This window comes from Puma concolor, chromosome D2 (assembly GCF_028749965.1).
Source record: "Puma concolor isolate L17-30 chromosome D2, mPumCon1.1.hap2, whole genome shotgun sequence".
Classification (NCBI taxonomy): Eukaryota; Metazoa; Chordata; class Mammalia; order Carnivora; family Felidae; genus Puma; species Puma concolor.
In genome coordinates this window covers 69043923-69070409 of record NC_141677.1, presented here as the reverse complement: position 1 = coordinate 69070409, position 26487 = coordinate 69043923, and the positions used below count along the sequence as shown (strand labels likewise).

Below are 26487 nucleotides of genomic sequence, written 5' to 3'. Positions count from 1 at the left end.
TGCCCTACAGGAATGGGAACCCCAGAGCCCCAACTCCACAGGCCGCCTGCCTGAGCAAAACAAACAACGCCTCTTCTTAAAGCTACAAGTTAAGGGGCTCGCTCTTTTCATCTTTGTTGTTCCTTCCCCCCCCACCCTCGAATTACAAAAATAATTTCTGCTTGTTACAGACACTTGAATTCAGAGCTATATACTTGAAAAAGTGAAAATCTTCTGAAATCCCAGCCCCTCATGACAGTTACTATTAAATCATTTGAACAGGTATTTTATTTCTTTCTTCAACAGTTATTTACTTAAGTAATCTCTGTGCCAGACATGGGGCTCAAACTCACAACCCCAAGATCAAGAGTTGCATGTTCCATGGACTAAGCCAGCATAGTGCCTGCCCCATTAATAATTAGAGAAATAGGGGCGCCCAGATGGCTCAGTTGGTTAAGTGTCCGACTTTGGCTCAGGTCGTGATCCTGTGGTTCATGGGTTCAAGCCCCCTGTCAGGCTCTCTGCTGACAGCTCAGAGCCTGGAGCCTCCTTCCGATTTTGTGTCTCCCTCTCTCTGCCCCTCCCCCACTCATGCCTGTCTCTTTCTCTCTCAAAAAAACTAAATAAACATTAAAAATAATAATAATAATAGTATTTTGAGAAATAAGAGTTTTATTTCACTTATGATCCAGAAAATATCATAGAACCTACATATTTGAATAGATACTAGTAAAGAAATGAGATTGTAGTTTTATATCATATGCAACAAAATTAAAATGTTCAAAAACACCCCTTTATCCAGCAATTACAACTGTGAAAATTGTCGGCAAAACACTATCTAAACAAAAGGTCATGAGGCTGGTTCTCACAAATTCATGTAATAGAAAAGAATATTTGTAAAAAGCTGGTGAATGTCTACTTAGGATTAAGCTGGACATTTAAAAGCCCCCTCAAATTAGCTTGAACTGAATTACCAGGTAGCCAATACATAGAACCTACTACATAATTTGTGGAGGCCACTATAAAATGAAAACTTGGAGCCCTTTTTCCAAAAAACATTAAGAATTTCAAAGTTTAATGCAAAACAGAGCATTAAAACAAGCACATGCCAGCAAAGCCAGGCCTGTCCGTGCACATTAATTTAACCATATGTGTGTGTGTACTTTACTCTGCATTTTTAAGGCTTCAGATCTCTGTTTGGCTTTCAGATCATTCATTACATTTTCTAAAAATGTTCAGCTTTCTCTAAGGAATAAATCGGCAAGATGAGACTAAGGCCAGGAAAAACGTCAAAAAAAAACCCCAAAACACAAGTTTATTTTTAGCTTGACCTTGATTAAATTATATGTTTTCTGATGCATTTTCCAGTTGAAATGAATTGGCTATGCAGCTAATATCGTAGAAATATAAAACATTCTGGAATATCAGGTTAGCCAAAATAAAATCTTAAGCTCCATTTCACATCCAAAAATCTACATCTGAGATTATTTACAACATGAGACAGTTTTTCTCAGAGAAATTCTGGAATACGCTTTCAATTTTTTCAATAACAAAATATGTGCTTCCTTCCCTATACTCTAATAAGCCGTCTCTAAATGGACTTCCCGCAAAAGTAAAGGAAAAGAAAACCTTATCACTTGGCGGATTAAACTGTATAAAATTAAGAATTCTCTTTGGCTCCTTTAAAGTGGAAAAGGTTCGTTTTATGACAAACATTTGCTACACAAAGTAGTCATCCTAGCGCCTCCTTGGATCATTTGAACGTATTTCCATGTTTAACTTGAGCTGGGTCATGCATAAGAATAGCTTGATCTTTAATACAGGATAGGAATACCAAGAATTCTTTCTAAACTGCTATAAAAGGCTCACAAAAGCCAACAAAAGGCCTGAACCACATTCCTTGGCAATTATCAGTGGGAGGAGGAGGCAGACAAAGAGGAGAAAAGTCATCTGTAAGAGGCACTTAGCACCACAACCAAGCCTCTTCCATTAGGAGGAACAGGTGTGGAACCTCTCCTCTCTCAAGCAAAAGAGAATCACTTTGGACCCTGAGGGTTACCCTCTGACAGACCAACTGAAGATATTGTCCTGAAATTCCCCTCCCTTTAGCTCAGGAGGGACCAGAACAGCTCTCCATACCCATTCTGATGGACGCATCTCAGAAGCCAAGAGAGTTTTTCAAGCTTTCCCTGGGGTTCAACACTGTCACCCAATGAATGCTGCCTGGGGGACTCGGTGGGGGGTGGGGGTGTCAGAAGAAGATGGGTCAGTCTGCACTCTCTTCTCAGGGTCCAGGGCTAGTCTCAGACACACAGATGTTGCCCATTCTAGAAGGAGAAGGGAAGACAGCTCCCATTTCTTGAGATCCTAGTGTGGAGCTTAGCCCAGGGTCTCTGTGCACATTATATTATTAACCACACAAAATCTTACCATTTTGCAGATAAGGAAGGTGACTACAGCTAGTGAGGTAACTTGCTCAAGGCCACAGGGCTACAAACAGGCAAGGCTGGGCTTCAAATGCTGGTCAACTGATTTCCCAAATCTCCTGCTTTTGTCATCAGTGTTGAGACCCAGTGTGGGGCTTCCCCGGTGCAGGCAATTAAGGCAGGGCTTTGTCTCGAGAGAATTTAAAACAATTGTAAAACTGCTGGGAGTAATTTGCTTTTTTCTTACCACCAAGCATCACCAATTCTAAACGATGGCAGTGAGAAGCTATTCCTCCTGGAAAACAAATCTTTTGTTAGCTGAAGTTCTAAGCAATTCCTACAGTTACTGTTCGTTTCGAATATCATATATGTAAACTTCAAATTAGCACATTTGTAATATTTATCCTTTGATAAACATTGTATTTATAGGAAAGGTAATTTGGAGAACTCCTAGCTTTGCAGTTGGTCCCAACACACGCAAACCCAGACGCCAACTGATTTCAAAAATAAATGTATTAATTAATTAATAAATGTAATAGGTCAGAATCTTCTGATTCCAGTTAGACACAGTTCTTGTCTGCAATCCCGGCAGTGCTATATATTCCTATGTTTAAACAGACTTACAATAAACAGTGAAAGCTCAGTTTAAAAGAACAAATAAAGCAAACTAACAATTCCATTACTCTGCGGCCACTTGGAGCTTTCGATTGTGTTATTTAAAATTTAAAACAGCAAACTGCAAGATGTAATCATTTTGCTTGGCAAGCGCACATTTGAATTCAGCCGTGAAATATTGGATTAAATTCGCTCAGTATCTTTAGAACTTAAACATATTTTTTTAATTCCTCATTGTTTACAAACTAAAGGGAGAAAATCAAGAAAACAATGACTGCTGATTGCACGGTTTTTATGGAAAATCGTTTCATCACACGGAGAATAGGAACGTGAAAAATTATCTGCTCCAGGTGTCAAGCATGCTGGCCGAACTTTCGCTGCGCGCCATCAGACTGACCCCACTCCACAGACGGAAACCGCATCCTGCTGGAACCTGGAGAAGCCGGTGTGATCTGGCCAAGGGGCCAGCTCTTAGTCCACAGCGGTGAACCTTTAGATCCAGTTGATGTCCCAGCAACTTCCGTTCTCTCCTTGTAAGAGTGCTCTTACAAATTTATGATTCTACAATGTCCTTACCTTTGACCCAAACACACTCTCCATGCAAAATTGATGCTTTTCTTCAAATCCAAATGTTGCCAAATTTTTCTCAAATACAAAAAGACCATCGAATTCCCAATCGCAGGCATGGTGGAACCAATACTGACAAGCCTTTCCCAGACCTTCACTCTCTCCCTACCAAGCTGTCCATTGGGTTTTTTCAAGCCTTCGATAATCTGGCAGCACACAAGCTACGTCAGCTATTGTTTGTGACTACTCAATTCCCAGGCCCAAGGTGAAACATCTGTTGAAGGCCAGAATGATCACCATACCATTCGAATCTCCTTCCCTCATCTTTCCCTTCCACAGCCTTGGACATGTTGTAAAAGTCAGTGGCTCATTTTAATTTATTTAACAAGTACTTACACAACGTTTACTGTAAGTCAAAGAATTGAACATAAATTTATTGCTGGGAGGCACAAATTTAAATAACAAAGTGTTCTACGTATTCCACTAGTAAACCTAAACATGCAATTACCATAAGACCCAACAATGGCACTCCTGGGCATTTATCTCAGAGCGATGAGAACATATGCTCACACAAAAACCTATACACAAATGTTCAGAGCAGCTTTATTTGTCATAGCCAAGGGCTGGGGAAAACCCAGATATCCTTCAGTAGGTGAGTGGTTGAACAACCTGTGTTTTGTTTACACCAGGGAATACCAGCCAGCAAGAAAAAGGAAAGAACTGATAGACACAACAAGGTGGGTAAGTCTCCAGGAAATAATGCTGAGAGAATAAAGCTAATCCCCAAAGGTAGCAAATGATACGATTCCACTCATGTAACATTTTTTTGAAAGGACAAACTTTTAGGGGCGCCTGGGTGGCTTAGTCAGTTGATCATCTGACTTCGGCTTAGGTCATGATCTCGCAGTCCGTGAGTTCCAGCCCCGTGTCAGGCTCTGTGCTGACAGCTCGGGAGCCTGGAGCCTGCTTTGGATTCTGTGTCTCCCTCTCTCTCTGCACCTCCCCCACTCGCACTTTGTCTCTCTCTCTCTCTCCCTCAAAAATACATAAACATTAACAAAATTAAAAAATAAATAGCAAAGAGAATGTATTTAAAAAAAAAAGAAAGGACAAACTTTTAGGAATGGCGATCAGATTAGTCATTGCCAGGGCTTGCTGGGGAAGGGAGGGAGGGAAGTGTGGTTATAAAAGGGCAACAGGAGGGATAAAACTATATGCAGCTAAATGCACATACACATACAAATGAGTACACATAACACTGACTCCTGATCTCGGGGTCATGAGTTCAAAGCCCCACCTTGGGCTCTGCACTGGTTGTGACGCCTACTTAAAAAAAAAAAAAAAAAGAAGAAGATAGGAGGATTGTATCAGTGTTGCTATCCCGGCTGCCCTATTGTGCCGTAGTTTTGCAAAATGTTACCAGCAGGGGGAAACTAGATAAATGGAACATGTACCTGGGAACTCTGGATTGCAGCTGTATCTGAATCTACAATCATCTCAACAAAAACTTCAGTTAGAAAAGTAGTAAGCCAACAAAAATATCTCAAGCTAGTAAGATTTATTTAACAACACTTACATGCCGCTTACTAATTGCCAGGTCGTATTTTAAGTACCTACAAATTGACTCATTGACTCCTACCAACCATGTGTGGCACGTACTATAAGGATTGTTCCCATTCTGCAGATGAAAAGACTGCTGTACAGGGAGCTTAAATAACATACCCGAAGGACACACAGCAAGTAGGTTAACTGTTGGGATCTGATTCCTAGGCAGGCTATCTAGAACCAGAACTCTCCCCTCAGAGATCTCTTCATTTCACTCTTAAAGGCTGGGGGGGGGGGGGGGGCGCCAGGCGGACTAGACTCGGAATCCCGACAGTGCCTCTTCTGGAAGATGCCCAAAATCCAGCCGAAAGTATGACAAATCCTTCTGATCACAAAGCCAATTATAAACTTCACAGGCTGGCAACTTTATAAAGGAAGAAAGCCAGAATTACCGGTTTTTAATGTACAATCTTCCGGCAGGGGAGGATGAGTACCTGTGGCAGGAGCAGCATGTCACAGGGTGACATCCACTCCTCGTCTGCGGGCTGGAAAACCAAGAGGAAACTTGGGCACGCTTGGCAGCACATTTTGGTGGGAAAGAATGAGGGGACGGAAAAAGCAAGACGCATCTGGGAGGAGATGAAAAGCGGGGGCTAAAACAAGACCATGTGACAGCATCATGCCTCCCAGGCCCTTGCTCCAGCCCGCAGTCCTGCTGCTCTGTCCCCAGAGCACGGTGTCTTTTCCGGCCCCCTCGGAATGGCCTCCATTACCTCTCTGTCTTAGCAGCTTCAAGCCCACAGGCTCTTGGGTGGGCCCTGGGGACTGAAACCCAGAACCCAGGTGGCATTCCAGAGTTGCAGGCCTGTAGCAGGGCAATCTGGTTCGGAAGATTTTCAGATTATCAAGTGGGGAAGACAGGAATGTCACGGCCTCTGGGTGGACACGGGGACATTCATCAAAAAGACAGCTACCATGAAACCACAGTCGCCCTTTCCCACTGGATTGGTGGAGAGCTGGGGTATGTGCAGATGCATGGGTGTGGACACGCATGTCAAAAACCAAAATTATTTTAGCAGAGAAATAATTTCCCAGGATTCAATGCTAGAAAGGGCAAAATGAACACTAGACCCAAATTTTCCAAAAGATAAACTTCCAACCAGAGGGCACTGTAACTTAACACTAATCCACGAGGTTAATGATGTGAACAGTATGTTACCCATGGTCCAGGCTGATATGATGAACCACCCAGATAAAAAAGGGAATCACTAACGGGGGTAGAGGCCAGACTTTATTGGTCTCCAAGCCTGAAGCTCATAAAAATTCTCAGTTTAGCCTTGGGCCGTCAATGAAAATTAAGCCCAACTGTGAAGAAACCGCACAGAAATGAAGTTCTTCACAATCTGTGATGTTGAGAAACAACAACTGTTAACACGGAGTTGGGAACGGTCTCCAGGAAAATGGCGTCTCCACTCACACTGCCACCGCCAGCCCGAAATGACTCAGCTCCATGTGTCAGCTTTTATATTTAAACAGCATCTCCTTTGCAACAAGGATCCAAAATATCCACTCCCAGATAAGAGAGGGGTAAACAGAGACCCCTGTTGCCTGCTGCCCATTCCCCACATGTTTCTGGTTGCTTGCATGAAAATATAGGTCTCCCGGAGCCTGTCAAGAGGACACCACACACATGAGAATAAGCGCATGTGTGCACAATAAGGACATGGCGAGGGGTGACTGGGTGGCTCAGTCAGTTGAGCGTTCGACTTCAGCTCAGGTCATGATCTCACAGTTTGTGAGTTCGAGTCCTGCATTGGGCTCTGTGCTGATGGCTCAGAGCCTGGAGCCTACTTTGGATTCTGTGTCTTCCTCTCTCTCTGCCCCTTCCCCACTTATAATCTGTCTCTCTCTCTCTCTCTTTCTCAAAATAAATAAACATTTAAAAATGTTTAAAAATAAATAAATAAGGACACAGTGAGGTGGAGGTATGGAAAGACCTTGGGTCTCTGAAGTCCCCGTTTAGCCACTAAACCAATCCTGGGCCACTGGCCTCTAGACTTTTCTTATTAAGTAGAGGATAAAGGTCCCTCTGATTTAAGCCACTATCTGCTGGGTTTTCTGTTGGCAGTCAAACATTTCTTTCTTGGTACAACTTCCCCATAATGATTTTGCTCAACAAGCGTATTATGATGGCCAGTGTCACCTTCCCTAACTGGCTGATGGCTGAACCCTAAAAACAAACCTATAGGTCTCATTGACCTGGTATCTAAATCTGAAGTCCCCAAGTACGAGAATGTAGCCCCTATGAACCTGGCCAGCCTTGTCACCTGGGAAATCTGGGGTTGATGCCACAGGCACAACAGATAAATACAAAGATTCGGAAAGAGTGGAGGGAAAGGAAGGTGGAGAGAGGTTAACACACACACATACACACACACACACACACACACACACGAAGGGGAAAGTATAAGGGAAAAAAGAGAGACAGGAAACAAATGCCTTTTAAGAATGTGCATTTTTTTAAAGGGATGCCTCGTGCTTGTCAAAATCAGCCTGCTCTGAGTAAGAAGCCACTGTGTGCCTGACCTCCATCATCCCATCGCTCTGGAAAGGCTAAAATCCCATCCGCGGAGCCCCTCGGCCACATGGTGTAGACGTGTGAATGACCGATGGGCTTCTTGCTTTGCCCGTGCGTGACTTGGAGGGGCAAAACATATTTTACATTAGCTTAGGTCCTGACATTCTATCATGTTCCCTGTCAGGAGGCCAAGTAGTTCTTGGAACCCTGCACACCCAGTGACATATAACAGAACCCGAGCAAACGAGATGGCTCTTGGCCCTTAAATTAAAGGCTCTTCTTACCCCTCCCACCTCCACAGCAGTGGTCTGGCCTGCTGGGCCGCGAGCAGACGTCTACTAAAGAAAGGTCACCATTCTTTGCCAGCAACTAAGGTACGTTTTCCGGAGGGAATGCTCCAAGGTGGGGGGCCACTGCAATGGGTTGCTTTTGGCGATCTCCACAACGAGCCAGGGACCGAAAGTGGTGCCCCAGGCCCTTGGGCCGGAGGCTGAGGGAATGGCCATCAAAATGACACCTTCCTTTTCCAGCCACAAGCTGTCTTCAGCGAACCTTGTCCTGCCACCCCCCAGGGACACTGTGTCAGGCTGTAAGGGGATAACCTCAAATGCCACCTCACATGACACTGCCCGGAATGCCTGCAGCCCAGCGACCGGAGTGTCTGTACCCTCCTTGTGGGGTGTCAACGCTCTCACAAGGACGCTCGGTCCTCACAGACGGGCAGGACTCCTAACAGCTGCCAGCAAGGGCAGCTCCTGGTGACGAGGCTGGGGCGTCTTGAAAGGGCTTCCCTCTCCAGCGTCCCCCCAGGCGCTGCTGTCTGCGGCCTCTTCTGGGGCTCGGCTTTGCTCCCCAGCCCATCTCCTGCATTGACGAGGTGCCTGCCCGGTGCCCAGGACCGTACGGGGCATTATGGGGCAATGCCAGGAAACAGAAGACAAAGACTCTGCCCAAAGGGCATGCAATATCTAGTTTAAGAAACAAGGCCTGATTTCGGCTCAGGTCATGATCTCATGGTTCATGAGATCGAGCCCTGTGCTGGGATTCTCTCTCTCTCTCTCTCTCTCTCTCTCTGCTTCTCCCTCGCACATGTGCTCTCTCACTCTCTCAAAATAAATAAACATTTTTTAAAAAATGAAACAAGCCCCCCCCCTTTTCTCAACGTGAGGGAATCAACAAGAGAATCAATTGTGCGGTGATATGGGAGATGCACTGAGGGGAGTTGAGAGGAGTCTGGTGTCACAGGACAAAGGAACAGTCAGAGAAGTTTCTTAGAAGATGTAGGACTTGAGGAAGTGCTCGAAGGAGGGGTAGCGGCCAGACAGAGAGGAAGGAGAGAGGGCAATGGGGATGGCAAAAGTGTGATGGTGGCAGGGGTGCCTGGGTGGCTCAGTCCATTGGGCATCTGACTTCGGCTCAGGTCATGATCCCACAGTTCGTGAGTTCAGGCCCCACGTTGGGCTCTGTGCCATCCGTGTGGAGGAGGCTTCAGATCCTCTGTCCCTGCCTCTCTCCGGCCTTCCCCCATTTGCGCGCTCTCTCTGTCTCTCTCAAAATAAATACATAAACTTAAAAAAAGGTGTCAGGGTGGTTATAAAGAACGAGGTGGGCTCAGGGACCGGGACACAGCCAGCATGGGTGACATCCAAGGGGTGTAACTAGTAGTAAACTCACAAAGACAGGACTGTGCCATACATCTCTCACCTGCATCGCAAGCCAACAAATAATGCGTCATCTTTCTGCAGTGAACACCTCTATATTCCCAATACCTGCCATGTGCCTGGCTCATAGTCAGTCTGTGTTTGAAAAACGCAGTTGCATGAATGAATAAAAACTGTTAATCACCCTCAGCCATGCTGGAGGTCCCAAATTAAGAAACAAAATAACACTTAAAGGCAGGGATTGCAAACTCAAATGCCACAGGGCCAGCAGGTGACTAGTACAGCTAGAAGTAAGCAATAGGGTACTACCAAAGAGTGGATATCCGATCTTCAGGGGGGACTGTCCCTACTGCCACCAAGGTGCATGAGCCCTGTACTGCCAGATCTTTTAATTGTTATGTAAAATCCCCCAATTTTTAAGCATTAGCAATGAATTAAAAAAAAAAAAAAAAAGTATGTGCCAGGCAAAAACACTTCATTTAGAGCCATATTTGGTGTTAGGGATCTTTGGCTATCTGGGACAAATTTTTTTTGTTGAAGTTTATTTAGAGTCTAAAAAAGTCCCCAATGCAAATGAATCTATGGTGACAGAGGTGACTATGAGGTTCCCTTTAGGGGAGGGGCTGTGGCCGATAGGGGCCTTTTGGGAGGCTGGAAATGTTCCATATTTTGACCCGGCTGGTGTTAACAAGAGTGAGGACACGTTTAAAAATCCACCCAGCTGTGGGGTGCCTGAGTGGTTCAGTAGGTTAAGTGTCTGACATCAGCTCAGGTCATGATCTCATGGTTCATGGGTTCAAGTCCCATGTCAGGCTCTGTGCAGACAGCTCAGAGCCCAGAAGCTGCTTTGGATTCTCTCTCTCTCTCTCTCTCTCTCTCTCTCTCTCAAAAATAAATAAAGATTAAGAAAAAAATTTTTTAAATCCATCGAGCTGCAAACTTAAGAGTTAAACATTCTACTCCATGTAGGTTATAACTCAATTTAAAAAGTAAAACTGGAGGCACCTGGGTGACTCAGTTGGTTAAGCATCTGACTCTTGATTTCAGCTCAGATCCTGACCTGTTTGTGGGATCGAACCCCAAATCAGCTCCATGCTGACACCACGGAGCCTGCTTGGGATTCCCTCTTTCTGTCTCTCTCTGTGCCTCCCCCACTTGCTCACACACAAACACACACCACAGTCTCTCTCTCTCTCTCTCTCTCTCTTTCCTTCTTTCTCAAAATAAATAAATAAAAACTTGGGGCGCCTGGGTGGCGCACTCGGTTGAGCGTCCGACTTCAGCTCAGGTCACGATCTCGCAGTCCGTGAGTTCGAGCCCCGCATGGGGCTCTGGGCTGATGGCTCAGAGCCTGCAGCCTGCTTCCGATTCTGTGTCTCCCTCTCTCTCTGCCCTTCCCCCATTCATCCTCTGTCTCTCTCTGTCTCAAAAATAAATAAATGTTAAAAATAAATAAATAAATAAATAAATAAATAAATAAATAAAAACTTTAAGGAAATAATGAACTTAAATAACTTAAAAACAAAATAAAACGTAAAACTGATAAATATAGGGTCCCCAAAAGCTGAATAAAGCCCTCTCTGGAGTTTGCTTGCAGTGCTGCCCCTTCCACCAAAATTCCCTTCTGCCCCTTCCTCCTTGCACCCTGCTGCCACCCTACTTGTCCTAAAAGAGGTGGCCCAAGCAGCACTTCCTCCAGGAAGCCTCTCCTACCCCACCCTGGCCCACATGTGAGCATGGCTGAACAGGGTGCTCCCAGACACAGCCCAGTGAGTGGCCCAGCACCCATCACCTCCTTTGGGGCTCCTGAGGTCCTGGAGACAGGAACTGCGTACTGTTCACTGTGGCCCAAGCCTAGCACAAGGTGGGCATCCGATGAGTGTCTGACACGATAACTCACCCTCCTTCTGGCAATGGGCAAAATGGAAGGATGCCTCCCACCCACCCCATCCCTACTGCCCTAGAAAAGGCAGAGTACAGAATCTGGAAACATGAGATCTGAAGAAAAGAGCCAGGAGACTAACACTGTGTCCTGAATGAAAAGCTGCGGGGGTGGGGGGTGAAGAAATATGTACATGTGAGATTTAAAATACTGTTCCCTTGCAACCAGCTGTGGTGACTTCCTACTGAGAGAGGAAGGGAGTCTATGTCAGATTCTTAAGTCCCTTGCCCTACTGATGCAACTCTAGACCAGTGACGTTCAGATTCTAAAGGGCATCAGAATCACCGGAGGATTTCTTAAAACAGAAGTCTCCTGGGTCCTCCTCAGAGATGTGTGTCTGCGGTTCTGGAACAGGGCCTGAGGATTTTCATTCCTAACCAGTCTCCAGTTGATGCTGATGCTGCTGGTCTGGGGATGTCCCCGTGAGTGGCACTGGACCAGACAAGACCACAGCTGGTAAGTGCAAATCATCACGACATCAGTGTTATTTCTCTTGCTCGTTTAACACACTTCTGTTGAATTTTCTGCCATGTGTGAAACCATATAAATGATACAGACATAATTAGAACCAACAGTGTGTTCTCACCTTGGTCACCAGAAAATGGACTGCTCCTCCTCAGTGCCCTTTGTCAGATATGCTATTGAAGCAGAAAATGACACCAACTTTCAGCCACTCCCCAGTGCTCAGGTGGTCACAGGTTCAAACTCTTAACTCTGAGAATAAAGTTTTCAAGGTCCCCCCCAACAGGAAACCCATCTGTTTCCCCCAGTGTCTCCAATTAAGTGAGTGATTTTCCTGGGCCTTCCTCCAACATATCACCTCCCTCATTTAACCAGAAGAGGAGTTGATTATAGTTTTTATTTTTGTTTATTTTATTTATTTGGAGAGAAAGCAAGTGCACGAGCATGGGAGGGGCAGAGAGGGGGGAGAGAATCCCAAGCAGGCTCTGAGCTGTCACTGCACAGCCTGACTCAGGGCTCGATCTCATGGATCGCGAGATTATGACCTGAGCCAAAATCAAGAGTCAGACGCTTAACCAACTGAGCCACCCAGGTGCCCCTGGTTACAGTTTTTAGTATTCAGGCCTGGGCAGGAAGCAGATGAATTTCCCTGGAGACCATGCCAGCAAAGGGTCTCCAGAGGAGTCAGAAGGGGGAGGCAGCCTTCCAGCAGACAGGCAAGCACAGTGCTCTGAAACAGCATCCCTGCCTTGTCCCCGGCAGGAGCCGCGTTCTGACATATTCGGTTACAAGTGAGTGCCTGGGCATTAGATCTAAATGGCCCAAGACACGGAATGTCCGGGCAGCATGCAGTTGGATTATTTGCACCCTCTGTACCTGTGGAAGCCGAGATTTAATTATTTAGTCCGTGTTAAATTTCCAATCCTGGGCTTCCAGTCGGCAGATGAATAAAGCACCTCAGTTAAACTGCAGGGGACTCTGGGTCAACACTCAGCAGGAGCCGGAAAACTTAGTGATTTCTCCGCCCTGGGAGATCATCTCACTCTAAGAATGTGTCCTAAAGAAATTCAATCACATATAAAAGTCTTAAAAACCCTTTGAAGCAACAACACCTGAAAAATTCAATTCTGTCCTCTCAATGAAAATGTAATTCAAGAGGTAAAGGCACAATCTTTGAACCATGTACATGATACTCTGCTAGTATATCTTTCCTGACACATGTCTGACTCGCTGTAGGAGACTACTGGTGAGATTTATTCCTATTCCTTGAGTAGAACGTATTTCAAAATTGTAGAAACTCTCAAGTTAGGCACCAGTCAGCTTCTTGTGGTATCCAATTAAAATGCAATACTAAGGTACAGTCTAACAGAACTTGTTCCTTTTTATGGTAAGATCCAGTGTGCTGTTGTTGAAAGGCCTATGGTTTGGAAATGACTATTTTAACCCAAAGCATCATTAGCCCCTCACTTCAAGCAGAGCTACTCACAATCCAAACCTCAACTCTTCTCTCCATCTGTCTCTCTCTGCCTTAGTAGCCTGAATGCAGTGAAATGGTTACATCCCATTCCACCATATATTTTCCTCCATGGTGAGGTGGCTCACACATAATTCTGGAGGGCTTCCAAGGCCCTGAACAAATTTACCTACTGCTTCGTCAGGGTCCTCTTCCCCTTCAACGTAGCCACTCAAGCTTCCAAAATGGGGGCGAACCCAGTCCCAGCCAAGATGACCGTGCCTGCGAATAGAGTCACTCCATTCACAGGAACAGAACAGTGTGAACGGCAGGCTCATTTTCGTTTTGAGGACCAATGTTGCCATTCGGTTTTGGTTTCATCCCTTGGTTCTTCCACCATATAGGAAGCTGCCTGTTTTGTGTGCTTCTGTGTTAGGTATCACTGGGATATCTCTGTCTACAACAGTGTTTGGCACATGGCAGGTGCTCAGTAAATAATCACTGAACGAATGACTCTCTACCAGTAAATACCCACCATGAGGACCAGGTGGAAGCATAGAGGAAAGTCACCAAGCTCTCATGCCACACACATGGGCACTGCTCTTCTTAGTTCTATCTGACTCAGTTGCTGGAAAGAAACTTGAGACATTCAAACTGAGCCCAAATACATCATTGGTCCATCCCTCTGTACCAATTAAATGGGCTAAAAACTATGTAAAAACCAGGTCACTTGGGAGCACCTAGCTGGCTCAGCCAGTGGTTGAGTGTGACTCTTGATCTTGTTATGAGTTCAAGCCTCTCATTGGGTGTGGAGATTATTTTAAAAAATAAAATCGTTGGGGCGCCTGGGTGGCGCAGTCGGTTAAGCGTCCGACTTCAGCCAGGTCACGATCTCGCGGTCCGTGAGTTCGAGCCCCGCGTCAGGCTCTGGGCTGATGGCTCAGAGCCTGGAGCCTGTTTCTGATTCTGTGTCTCCCTCTCTCTCTGCCCCTCCCCCGTTCATGCTCTGTCTCTCTCTGTCCCAAAAATAAAATAAACGTTAAAAAAAAAAAAAAAAAAATTAAAGATAGAAAAAAAAAAAAAAAGAAAAAAGAAAAAAGATAAAAAATAAAATCGTTAAAAAACAAAAACAAGGGGTGCCTGGGTCGCACAGTCGGTTAAGTATCCGACTCTTGATTTTGGCTCAGGTCATGATCTCATGGTTCGTGAGATCAAGCCCCATGTCAGGCTCTGTTCTGACAGCATGGAGACTGCTTGGGATTCTCTCTCCTTCTCCAATCTCTCTGCCACTACCTGGTGCTCTCTCTCTCTCTCTCTCTCTCACTCAAATTAATTAATTAAAATTAAATAACTTTTAGAAATCAAGAAACAAAAAACAAAACACAAACAGGGGCACCTGGGTGGCTCAGCTGCTAAGCATTTGACCTTTGATTTCGGCTGAGATCATGATCTCACTGTTTGTGAGTTCGAGCCCCGTGTTGGGCTCTGCCTGCTGACAGCACAGAATTCCTACTTGGTCTCTCTCTCTCTCTGCCCCTGACCTGCTCATGTTCTCTCTTTATCTCTGTCTCTCTCTCAAAATAAAAATAAGTAAACTTTAAAAAATAACACACAAAAATAAACCCAGGGCAGTTTACCAAGAGTAGGGATAATTGTCAGTTGATACCGATACTTTCCCCAAAATGCCACAGAAACCATGTAATTAAACTGTAAGTCACTAGTACGTTTTTATATAGTCTTGATAGCCTTATGTATAATTTCCCACTTTTAATGGGTTACAAGACACACAATAAAATATCTTATTATGTATTTGACAAAAATAGGACACACATCAACATTAATATAAACAAGCAAAACCTTCATATTCTTTGGTACTTTATTTTGTAAAGAAGTAACACACCATTTACAATGAGATTTTCACTCTAAGGCAAGAAAATTCAATAATACAGAAAGAAGTAACTAATTTACCAATATTTCAGTTTAAAAACAGTCATAATGGACAAGTGCCTAGAAACAAACAATTTGCCAAAACTGACCCATGAAGAAACTGAAAATCTGAGAAGACCTATAACAAGTAAGGAGGTTGAATCATTAATCAAAAACCTCCCAGGGCACCTGGGTGTTTCAGTTGCTTGAATGTCCAACTCTTGATTTCAGCTCAGGTCATGATCTCACAATCGTGAGATCAAGCCCCAGGTCAGGCTCAGGACACTGGGCATGGAGCCTGCTTAAGATTCTCTCTCTCTCTCTCTCTCTCTCTCTCTCTCTCTCTCTCTGCCCTTTCCCTGCTCACTCTCATGCCCTCTCAAAACAAAATGAAACAAACAAAATACCTCCCAACAAGGAAAATCCCAGGATCAAATGGCTTCACTGATAAATTCTACCAAACATTTGAAAAAGTAACATCAACCTTTCTCAAACTTCTCCCAAAAAATTGATGAGAGGGAATACTTCCTAACCCATTCTATGAGGCCAGCATAACCCTGATACCAAAGACAGTTAAAGGCACTACAAGAAAAGAAAACTAAAAACCAATATTCCTTACTAATATTGATATAAAACTCTCAATAAAATACTAGCACAGTGAATTCGGCTGCATATTAAAAGAATTATACACCATGACCAAATGGGATTTATTCCCAGAATGTAAAGATGGCTCACCATACAAACATCAATGTAATATATTAACATATTAAAGGGGAAAAAACACATGATCTTCTCAATTGATGCAGAAAAATCATAAAAAAAATCAACATGATAAAAACACTCAATAAACTAGGAATAGAAGGGAACTTCTATTAAAGTAAAGGCAATTGTAAAAAACTCATAGCTAACATCATATTCAATCATGAAAGACTGAAAGCTTTTCCCCTAAGACGAGCATCAAGACAGATGCCTGTTTTTATTATTTCTACTGGAAATTCTAGTCTGAACAATTAGGCAAGAAAAATAAACAAATGGTACTTGAATTGGAAAGGAAGAAGTAAAGTTATTTCTGTGTGCAGATGAAATGGTCTAATATGTTGAAACCCCTAAAAATTCCACATCCCATAAAAACCTATTAGAGGCAATCAACAAATCAATAAAGATGCAGGGTACAAAATTAACATACAAAATCAGTTGCATGTCTATATACTATGCAATAAGAAAACCATAAAGGAAACCATGAAAATAATTGCATTTACAATAGCATCAAAAAGAACAGGTGAAAGACTTGTACACTGAAAACTACAAAACACTGCCAAAAAAAAAAAAAATAAAGAAAGAACACATGAATAAATGGAAAAACATTCCATGTACATGGATTGGGAGACCTGATAATATTGTTAAGATGTCAACACTACCCAAAGTAATCTACAGATTCAATGCCATCTCTATCAAAATCTCAATGAAATTTTTGGCAGAAATAGAAAAATCTATTCTAAAATTTATATGGAATCCTAACAGACACTGAGTCATCTTTAAAAAGAAGAATAAAGTTGGAAGACTTACACTTTCTGACTTAAAACTCACCACAAAGTTATAGTAATCAAAACAATATGGTACTGGGGTGCCTGGGTAGCTCAGTAGATTGAGTGTCTGACTTTAGCTCAGGTCATGATCTCATGGTTTGAGGGTTTGAGCCCTGTATGGGGATCTGTTCTGATGGTGTGGAGCCTGCTTGGGATTCTTTCTCTCTTTCTCCTCTCTCTCTCTCTCTCTCTCCCTCCCCCCCTCCTCTCTCTGCCCCTCCCCTGTGTTTTCTCTCTCTCACTCTCACTCTCTCTGAAAATAAATAAATAAACTTAAAAAAATTATTATACAAAAATACCAGTGTGGCTACTAGTATAAGGACAGACATATAGATCAATGAATTGAAATACATAGCCCAGGAAAAAAAACTCACATGGGGAAAAGGCCATCTTTTCAACTAACAGTGCTGGGAAAACTGTATTGCCATTGCAGAAGAATGAAGTTGGACCCTCACCTTAGACAATATATAAAAGTTAACTCAAAATGGATCAAAGAGCTAAACTACAAACGTCTTAGGAGAAAACATAGAGGAAAACTTCATGACTTTGGATTTGGCATGGACTTCCTGGATATGCCACCAAAAGCACAAGCAATGAAAGACAAACAGATAAATTGGACTTCATTAAAGTTAAAAACTTTTGCACACTGAAGGACCTGATCAAGAGAGTGAGGAGACAGTCCACAGAATGGGCGAAAATATATACAAATCATATATCTGACAAGGGATTAATATACAGAATATATAAAGAACCCCTATAATTCAATAACAAAAAAACAAACAACCCAATTAAAAAATGGGCAAGAGACAAAAGACTTGAATAGACACCGCTCCAGAGAAGATATACAAGTGGCCAATAAGCATATGAAAAGATGTTCAACATCATTAGTTATTAGAGTAATGTAAATCAAAACCATAATGATGTACCACCACTCACTAGGATGGCCATAAATAAAACAAACAAAATAACAAGTATTTCTGGGGTGCCTGGCTGACTCAGTCGGTACAGCATATGACTCTTGATCTCAGAGCTATAAGTTCAAGCCCCATGTTGGGTGTAGAGATTAATTAAAAATAAAATCTTTAAGGGGCTCCTGGGTGGCCCAGTCGGTTAAGTGTCCAACTCTTGGTTTCGGCTCAGGTCATGATCTCACAGTTCGTGCGTTAAGCCCTATACTGGGCTCTGCGCTGACAGTGCAGAGCCTGCTTGGGATTCTCCCTCTCTCTCTCTCTCTCTCTCTCTCTCTCTCTCTGCCCTCCCCTGCTTACCTCTCTCTCTCTTTCTCTCTCTCTCTCTCTCAAAATAAAAAACAAACAAACAAAATAAAATAAAATCTTTTAAAAAATTACAAGTATTTTTGAGGATGTGCTCATTGCTGGTGGGAATCTAAAATGGTGCAGCCCCTGTAGCAAACAGTTTGGCAATCCCTCAAAAAGCTAAACATAGGGGGCGCCTGGGTGGCGCAGTCGGTTGAGCGTCCGACTTCGGCCAGGTCACGATCTCGCGGTCCGTGAGTTCGAGCCCCGCGTCGGGCTCTGGGCTGATGGCTCGGAGCCTGGAGCCTGCTTCGGATTCTGTGTCTCCCTCTCTCTCTGCCCCTCCCCCGTTCATGCTCTGTCTCTCTCTGTCCCAAAAATAAATAAATGTTGAAAAAAAAAAAATATCTTTAAAAAAAAAAAAAAAAAAAAGCTAAACATAGAATTATCATATGATCCAGCAATTCCACTCCTAGGTACATACCTAATAGACCTGAAAGCAGGGGGCACCTGGGTGGCTCAGTTGGTTAAGTGTCCGACTCCTGATTTCGGTTCAGGTTATGATCTCATGGTTCATGAATACGAGCCCCACATCAGGCTCCTCACTGGCAGGGGAGAGCCTGCTTGGGATTCTCTCTCTCTCTCTCTGCCCCTCCCCCACTCATGCTCCCTGTCCCTCTCTCAAAATAAATAAATAAATAACTTTTTAAAAAAAACCCAAACTTTAAAAGAACTGAAAGCAGGAACCCAAACAGATACTTTTGTACCAATGGTCATGGCAGCATATTCACAATAGCCAATAGGAAGAAACAATCCATGTGTCCACCAATGGATGACTGGATAAACAAAATCTGTGCAATGGAATATTACTCACCCATAAAATGGAATAAACTCTGAAACATACTACCATATGCATGACTCTTGAAAACATTATGCTAAGTGAAATAAGCCAGACAACAAAAGTTCAAATATTTTATGATTTCACTTATATGAGATACCTAAAATAAGTAAATTCATACAGACAGCAAGTAGACTAGAGGCTACCAGGGCCTCCTGGGGAAAGGAGGAATTGGAAGTTACTGTTCAGTGGGTAAGAGTTTCTACTTGTGAGATGAAAAAGTTCAGGAAACAGTGTGGATACCTGCACAACACTGTCAATGTGTTTCATGCCACTGAAACATATGCTTAAAAAATGGTTATATTATATGGATTTTGCCACAAAAAAATGGCCATAGCTGTTCATTTGAAATCACTCATTTTCAGGGATTTAAAGTAACTGATGCCATTCAATTTACTCATCTGAAGGTCCTACTTAAGTATTTTTTAATACCTATCATTTGGAAGCACTTAAAATGACAAAATCTCTTTTATGAGTAACAATGATTTGATAGTCAGATGAAAAATCCATTCTAAATATTTGCAACCTACTGCTGGTGGGAATGCAAACTGGTGCAGCCACTGAGGAAAACAGTATGGAGGATCCTCAAACAATTAAAAATCGAACTACCCTACGACCCAGCAATTGCACTACTAGGTATTGATCCAAAGGATACAGGGGTGCTGTTTTGAAGGGGCACATGCACCCCAATGTTTATAGCAGCACTATCGACAATAGCCAAAGTACGGAAAGAGCCCAAATGTCCATCGATGGATGAATGGATAAAGAAGATGTGGTATATATATACAATGGAGTATTACTCGGCAATCAAAAAGAATGAAATCTTGCCATTTGCAACCATGTGGTTGGAACTAGAGGGTATTATGCTAAACAAAATTAGAGAAAGACAAATACCATATGACTTCACTCATATGAGGACTTTAAGATACAAAATAGATGAACTTAAGGGAAACAAAAATAATACAAAAAGAGAGAGGGGGACAAAATGTAAGAGACTCTTAAGTATAGAAAACAGAGGGTTACTCCAGGGGTTGTGGGAGGGGGGGATGAGCTAAACGGGCAAGGGGCATTAAGGAATCTACTGAAATCATTGTTGCACCATATGCTAACTAACTTGGATGTAAATTTAAATATAAATAATTAATTAAAATAATTAAAATAAATAAAAATTAAAATAAATAAATTAAATATTTGCAACCTTGGGGCACCTGGGTGGCTCAGTCAGTTAAGCTTCTGACTCTTGATTTCAGCTCGGGTCATGATCTCACGGTTCGTGAGTTTGAGTCCCACGTCTGGCTCTGCACTGGCAGCATGGAGCCTGCTTGGGATCTTCTCTCCCCTTCTCTCTCTGCTTCTCCCCTGCTCGTGCATGCACACACTCTCTCAAAATAAACATTAAAAAATTTTAAATATTTGCAATCTCAAACATCCCCCTCCCTTTGATTATGTCACGGCTTCTTGATGATACCAAGAATACCAAGAAATAAAAACGCTGCCACTTTATACTTGTAATGGGTTTATACACTATGTCTGTTGTCACAAATTCACATCCTAAGACTCATGGTTGGCTCAGTCAGTAGAGCGCGCGACTCTTGATCTCAGGGTCGTGAGTTTGAGCCCTACACTGGGTGTAGACTTTACTTAAAGAACAACAACAAATTCACAAAATGCCATTACTATCCGGCCAGACCCCACAGTGAAGACCTGGAAGTAACAGAAGCCAGGCTCTCAGTGGAATTTTACTGCAAACAAACTCCTCAGATTTTTGAAGACCCACTCACAACACAGAACACCATGGATCTCCAACAAACAGGATGTAAAATAGTTGCACATGACTTTAATGCAAAACACAGATTAAGCAATTAGGCCACCCAAACCAAGTAGTTGCTCTGAAGTCCCCGCCTACCGTGCTGAGAGGGAAGGCTGGTCCAATAAGACCAGGGCTCAAGATTTCCAAAAGAAGCTAATCTTCTGGATTTCTTCCTCTTCCTGAGTCCTTCGTCTGCTTTATTTTTCTTCAACCACTTCTTAGCTGACATTGTTTTATCTGTGCACACGGTTTTTTGTCCCATCTGTCTCGGGGAAGCTAAGCTCCCTGGGGACAGCTTTGCTTCTCTTGCTCACCCCTGCCCCTCCCGGCCCGGAGCGGAACCTGTCGCATGGGAGACCTCAGTCCACATGCACTGAACCAAGAGAGTGCAAGAGCTGGGCTGGATGACAGATCCTCCTGGTGATGGGGATGTTCTGTCCCTTGACTGTTATCAAGGTCAATGTCCTGGATGTGACACTGGACTACAGTTTTCAAGATGTCACTATTGGGAGGAAATGGGTGAAGGTACATAGGACCTCTATTACTTCCTACTACTTACTGCATGTGAATCGACAATGAATTCAGTAAAAAGTTTAATTTTTAAAAACTTACAAAATTTAAGCAAGCAAGCAAACAAATGCCTAAAAGATATTCTACAAAATACCTGTCCAGTATTCTTCAAAGCTGACATGGTTATGAAAAATAAGAAAAGACTGAGAAACTGTCACAGAATGGATGAGACTAAGGAAACAGGACAATTAAGTGCCACATGGGATCCCAGAACAGAGAAAGGACATTAGTGGGAAAACTGGGGAAATCTGAAAAATGTCTACCATTTAGCCAGTAGTATTATACCAATGTTAATGTCTTAGTTTTGACAAATGTTTGGACATAACCTGTTAACATTAGGGGAAGCTAGATATAGACTTAATGAGAACTCTCTATAGTTTCTTTGTGACTTTTTTATTAAACCTAAAATTATCCGAAGGTAAGAGTTTATTTTTAAGAAATGTAGGGTTGGAAGAGAAATATCTAATAATGTATTAGGTAGTTAACTAGAACTCCATTTGCTTCACTTCTCAGATAAAAATCATGTAAATCTGGGGCGCCTGGGTGGCACAGTCGGTTGAGCGTCCGACTTCAGCCAGGTCACGATCTCCCGGTCCGTGAGTTCGAGCCCCGCGTCAGGCTCTGGGCTGATGGCTCAGAGCCTGGAGCCTGTTTCCGATTCTGTGTCTCCCTCTCTCTCTGCCCCTCCCCCGTTCATGCTCTGTCTCTCTCTGTCCCAAAAATAAATAAACGTTGAAAAAAAAAATAAAAAAATAAAAAAATAAAAATAAAATCATGTAAATCTAAGCAACAAAAAAGAGTATCCACTCATAAACGATTATGCTATGGTTTGAATCCACAGTCCTTCATCCAAAATCCTTGGGGCCAGATTTGCTTTGGACTTTAGAATCTATTCTATTTCAAAGAAGAAACACGATACATGTGTTATACTTTAAAACCCCTGTGGGGTCCAGGCTGTGCCTTATTATCACACATGAACGCGTCTCAACAAGATGCCTGACTGTCACACGATGTAGGATAAGTAAACACTACAAACAGCCACCCACCCTTCTAGGTAAAATTTTGTTACCAAAGTTTTGCAAAAAACTTTCAATTTTCTGAGATATTTGGATTTTAACATAGCGGCTTGCTGACTGTGCACTGGATTAAAAGGATCCCCAATGAATAAAGCTTTTGATTTTTACTGTTAGACTTCCAGATTTCTAAAAACTAGCACCTCCATTCCTCACCACTTCCCTCTCTCTCTCTCTCTCTCTCTCGCTCTCGCTCTCGCTCTCGCTCTCTCTCTCCCCCTGTCTCCCTCTCTCTCTGTCTCTATTTAGGAGTAGCACTCAAGAACCAGAGACAACACGGAGGGGTCCTTCTAGAATATTGATAACATTTTATTTCTTAATTCAGGGCTGGTCAGAAGGGTAAAAATTCAATGAGCCCTGCACATACAATTTGGCCACTTTTCTGTATGTATGTTAATTGTTGATGGAACATTTTTTTTTTCAAAAGCAGCCATCACACAATTAGATTTAAGTCATGCAATGTTAGCACTGCAAAAAAATCTCTCTCCTTCCTGGAGAGATACAGTCTCATTCCTTGCCCTGCACATCTCCAGAGTGGTGAAGTGATCTGCCCAAGGTCACACAGCAATGTGGGGGCAGAGATGACTCTCAGCACAACTCCTAGTGCAGGGATCTTTCTGTTATGCAAAAACATCAGATTTCTGTTTCAAACATTTGTTCTGCAATATGTGTTACTAATTAACTGGGAAAACTTGTAATGCCATCACATCGGAGTTAATACCACAACATTTTTTTGCTCATTTAGATTTATTTTTTCCCATGAAATTACTGAACTGATGTCTGGATCAGATGTCTCCCTTTAATTTGGTGTAACTATGCTCCTCTCTAATAACGCGTAAAACCATCAATGACCATAAATACTATTTAAGTGTTTTGTTGTATCATCCAACTTAATCATTCAACTATAAATATATCATGGATGATTTAAATCACATTGATTGGGCTCATCACTAAAAAAGTGTTAACCTTCTGGTTACTTATGACATTTTAAGTGTGGAAAAGGAAATATTATTTGGATGCCTTTAATTTATGTATTTTTAGTATCTTACTAGTTTCGGTCCATATGACTCACTCAGCTTTACCTTTTGTTAAATTCACAGTCTTTCTTTTGATAGTTTACAATCTTGCTGTAGGCAGCTGAACTGGGTCAGTACTAGAAAAAGCAAGGAGTTTATACTCAGGATACAATGTAATGCTTTCTTCCACTGGAAAAATAAATGATCTAGAAAAATGCATACAAGCAGAAAATTCCAAATGTCAGGCATCTGTAAAAACCTAGTTCTCTCGCACCAAATTGTAATTTTCATAAAAGAAAACCACAGTCAAATCACAGACTCTCAGCTGGGCTTCAGATTATGAACTCCCAACACTCTATGCTAAGAGAGTGTGTGTGTGTGTGTGTGTGTGTGTGTGTGTGTGTGTGTGTGCAGGAGACCCATACTTTCATTGGAATCTCAAAGGAAGCCATGACCTTCAATAAAGGAGGGGTGAGGGAAAGAATTACTAGCTATTATAAATAGAGGAATATGAGGATGTGAGGTCTGTATGTGAGACCCCCAGTTTCTAGTACAGGTTTTACAAAACATCTAAAGAGCCCCAACAACATAGTATAGCACTGTAGCGTGGACCCTCAGAACAGTCCTGTGAGGCAGGCAGGTAGACCTGACTCCATTCTGCAGATGAGGAAAGTAAAGAAGTTGGACAACGCGTGCACGTTTACGTTACGTACAGCTGAGCACTGGAGACCTCTGCCATCACATCAGCCGGCACCCCTGTGTTTTTAAAACAACCTCTCACATTATGTATTATACATAGAAACGCAATTTTGGGCGCCAGAGTTTTAATCTATGTTTTACGCCGTGTGCAAAAAAAATAAATAAGCAGTCCTGCCCTTCTCGTTAACTCCATCCCACCTCCATACCTCCCTCCACCCAAGGCTACCTCAAATGCTACCTTTATTTTCCATTTTCCTTCCGGCCATTCCTTTCCAGGCACTAAACTCACCAATGGTAGAGATGGCTCGCCCTCTCTGCCTACCAAACCTGAAATTGGCGTCTCTTCCTGCCCACCCTCCCAGACTGTCTCCTCTTCACCTCTCACTAGGGACTACTAGGGACTTGCTAACTAAAATAGCCAAGAAAAAAATACATTCCATCACCTCTTCCTATCTAGGTGTTTAAATGCCAGCACTATCTTCCAGCTACCCTGTGACCATTCTGAACACAGAGGCAGCTGTCAACAGAAGAACAGAAAACAAGAAAGTCCCTGCAAGTCTGACCTGACAGAAGACAGGTTTGTCACCAGTCTCCAAGTCGAAAATAGATCACCCACCTCTCCGAAGGGCACAGGGCACTTTTCCACTCTTATCTCAGAAGCTTCCAGCAGTTGTATGAAATGCACGGAACACTTGATGGAATGAAATGTGCAATCAGCAATAGGCTTTCGAAATAACTTCTTTTGACAGGCCCACCAAGGACGAGATGACAATGGATCCGTAAGGTCCCGTGTGAAAAGTGCTGAGCTCCCACTGTGATCACAAGCCCCAGAAAGGCCAGCAAGGGCCCACACAACGTCTCTTCCCAGGCCAACAGCTGACCCAATCACCTCCTTTCATAAATGGCCATACATTTTACAAAAGAAGTCGCCACTTCCTTTCAGGCTCTGAGACGCAGATCCAGGAACCTGTACCAGAGCTTCTGTCAATCCAGTCCCTTCTCGAGATGCCGGGATCCACCACAATCATCCATCTACCACCAGCAACTCTCTTTACTTGTCTCCTTCACATTACTTGCTGGGAGTGATTGTTTTGAAGGCCCTAAGCTCCAACAGATCCCCATCTGACTCAAACATGTGACTTTATTAAGCTGCTTCACAGCCAGTGAAATAAACACTTAGTGACAAAGGCTGTGATTCCCTTTTGTAAATTACACAAAAGTATTAGTATTTCGGCTTTCCATGCAATTCTACAACTGGGCAAGATGAACAAATTATGCAGAAATAGAATGCTAAAGTTTGGATGCATCTTCTCAGCTGCTGGTAGGAACCTGCACGAACTTCCACAGGACTCTAACACTCACATTTCTACCCTAAAGAAGGCAGAAATTAAGCTGCAGTTTATGAGGTTCTATTTCAGTGAATTCTGTACCAGGACAAGATCAGAAGTTCCCAATTTCTTTTTTTTTCCCTTTTGGATTCTAATAATGTCTTAGGCAAATGACAATTCTTTTCTTTCTCTTTTTCCCTTCATTGACACTGTAAGAGAAATCGTTCTATGAATTTCTTTAAAAGCTGACTGAGTCTACTCACTTTCTCCAAAAATTAATTATTAAAAAATCTTTCAGAGTATGGAATACAACCCTGTTGTTGGTCACAGAATGTGCCTTGATCTTCCTCTCTTTCTTCTATCATCATTGACCAAAGAGCCCTAAGAAAAGGACATTTTCTTTTTTCTTTTTTTTTTTTTTTTTTTAATTTTTTTTAACGTTTATTTTATTTTTGGGACAGAGAGAGACAGAGCATGAATGGGGGAGGGGCAGAGAGAGAGGGAGACACAGAATCAGAAACAGACTCCAGGCTCTGAGCCATCAGCCCAGAGCCCGACGCAGGGCTCGAACTCACGGACCGCGAGATCGTGACCTGGCTGAAGTCGGACGCTTAACCGACTGCGCCACCCAGGTGCCCCAAGGACATTTTCTAAAAGCTTCAAAAGGGCTAACAAAAACGGAAGGGCCATACTCACCGGCTGTTCACCTCATCTCCTGTGTGGTTACTAAACAAAAAATTTTAATTATGGGGAATAATAGAAGTTTCTTCTATTTTAGAAAGCTAACTCAACATATTCATTGTGTTTCAGAGCAGATCAGATGGCTTATATTTTGGAAATTTGTTTGGTTTTCTTTTTATTTTTTATTATTTTTTAAATTTTTTAATGCTTATTCAATTTTGAGAGAGAGAGAGAGAGAGAGAGAGGGCAAGCAGGGCAGGCACAGAGACAGAGAAAGAGACAGAGAGGGAGACACAGAATCCGAAGCAGGCTCCAGGCTCCAAGCTGTCAGCACAGAGCCCGAAGCGGGGCTCAAACTCATGGAGTGTGAGAGCATGACCTGAGCTGAAGTCGGACGCCCAACCGACTGAGCCACC

The 26487-nt window shown here is 42.9% G+C and overlaps 1 protein-coding gene and 1 long non-coding RNA gene across 6 annotated transcripts in view; both read right to left on the bottom strand.

The window, feature by feature from the left end:
• The window catches only part of RBM20 (RNA binding motif protein 20), a 196022-nt gene that overhangs the window by 130428 nt on the left and 39107 nt on the right, over window positions 1-26487 (bottom strand). Inside the window, exon 1 of one of the 5 annotated variants that reach the window (XM_086680846.1) lies at window positions 24679-25773. The exons of the other annotated variants lie outside the window; for them this stretch is intronic. The gene's annotated coding sequence lies outside the window, so the exon portion shown is untranslated. Of the gene's footprint in view, window positions 1-24678; window positions 25774-26487 lie in introns of those variants that run through there. 5 annotated transcript variants of the gene reach the window in all.
• On the bottom strand, window positions 1152-16899 carry LOC147576161 (uncharacterized). The gene is made up of 2 exons (XR_015241824.1): window positions 14354-16899; window positions 1152-14073 (listed from the first exon to the last, which is right to left on the bottom strand). It is a non-coding gene; the product is annotated as an uncharacterized LOC147576161 (long non-coding RNA).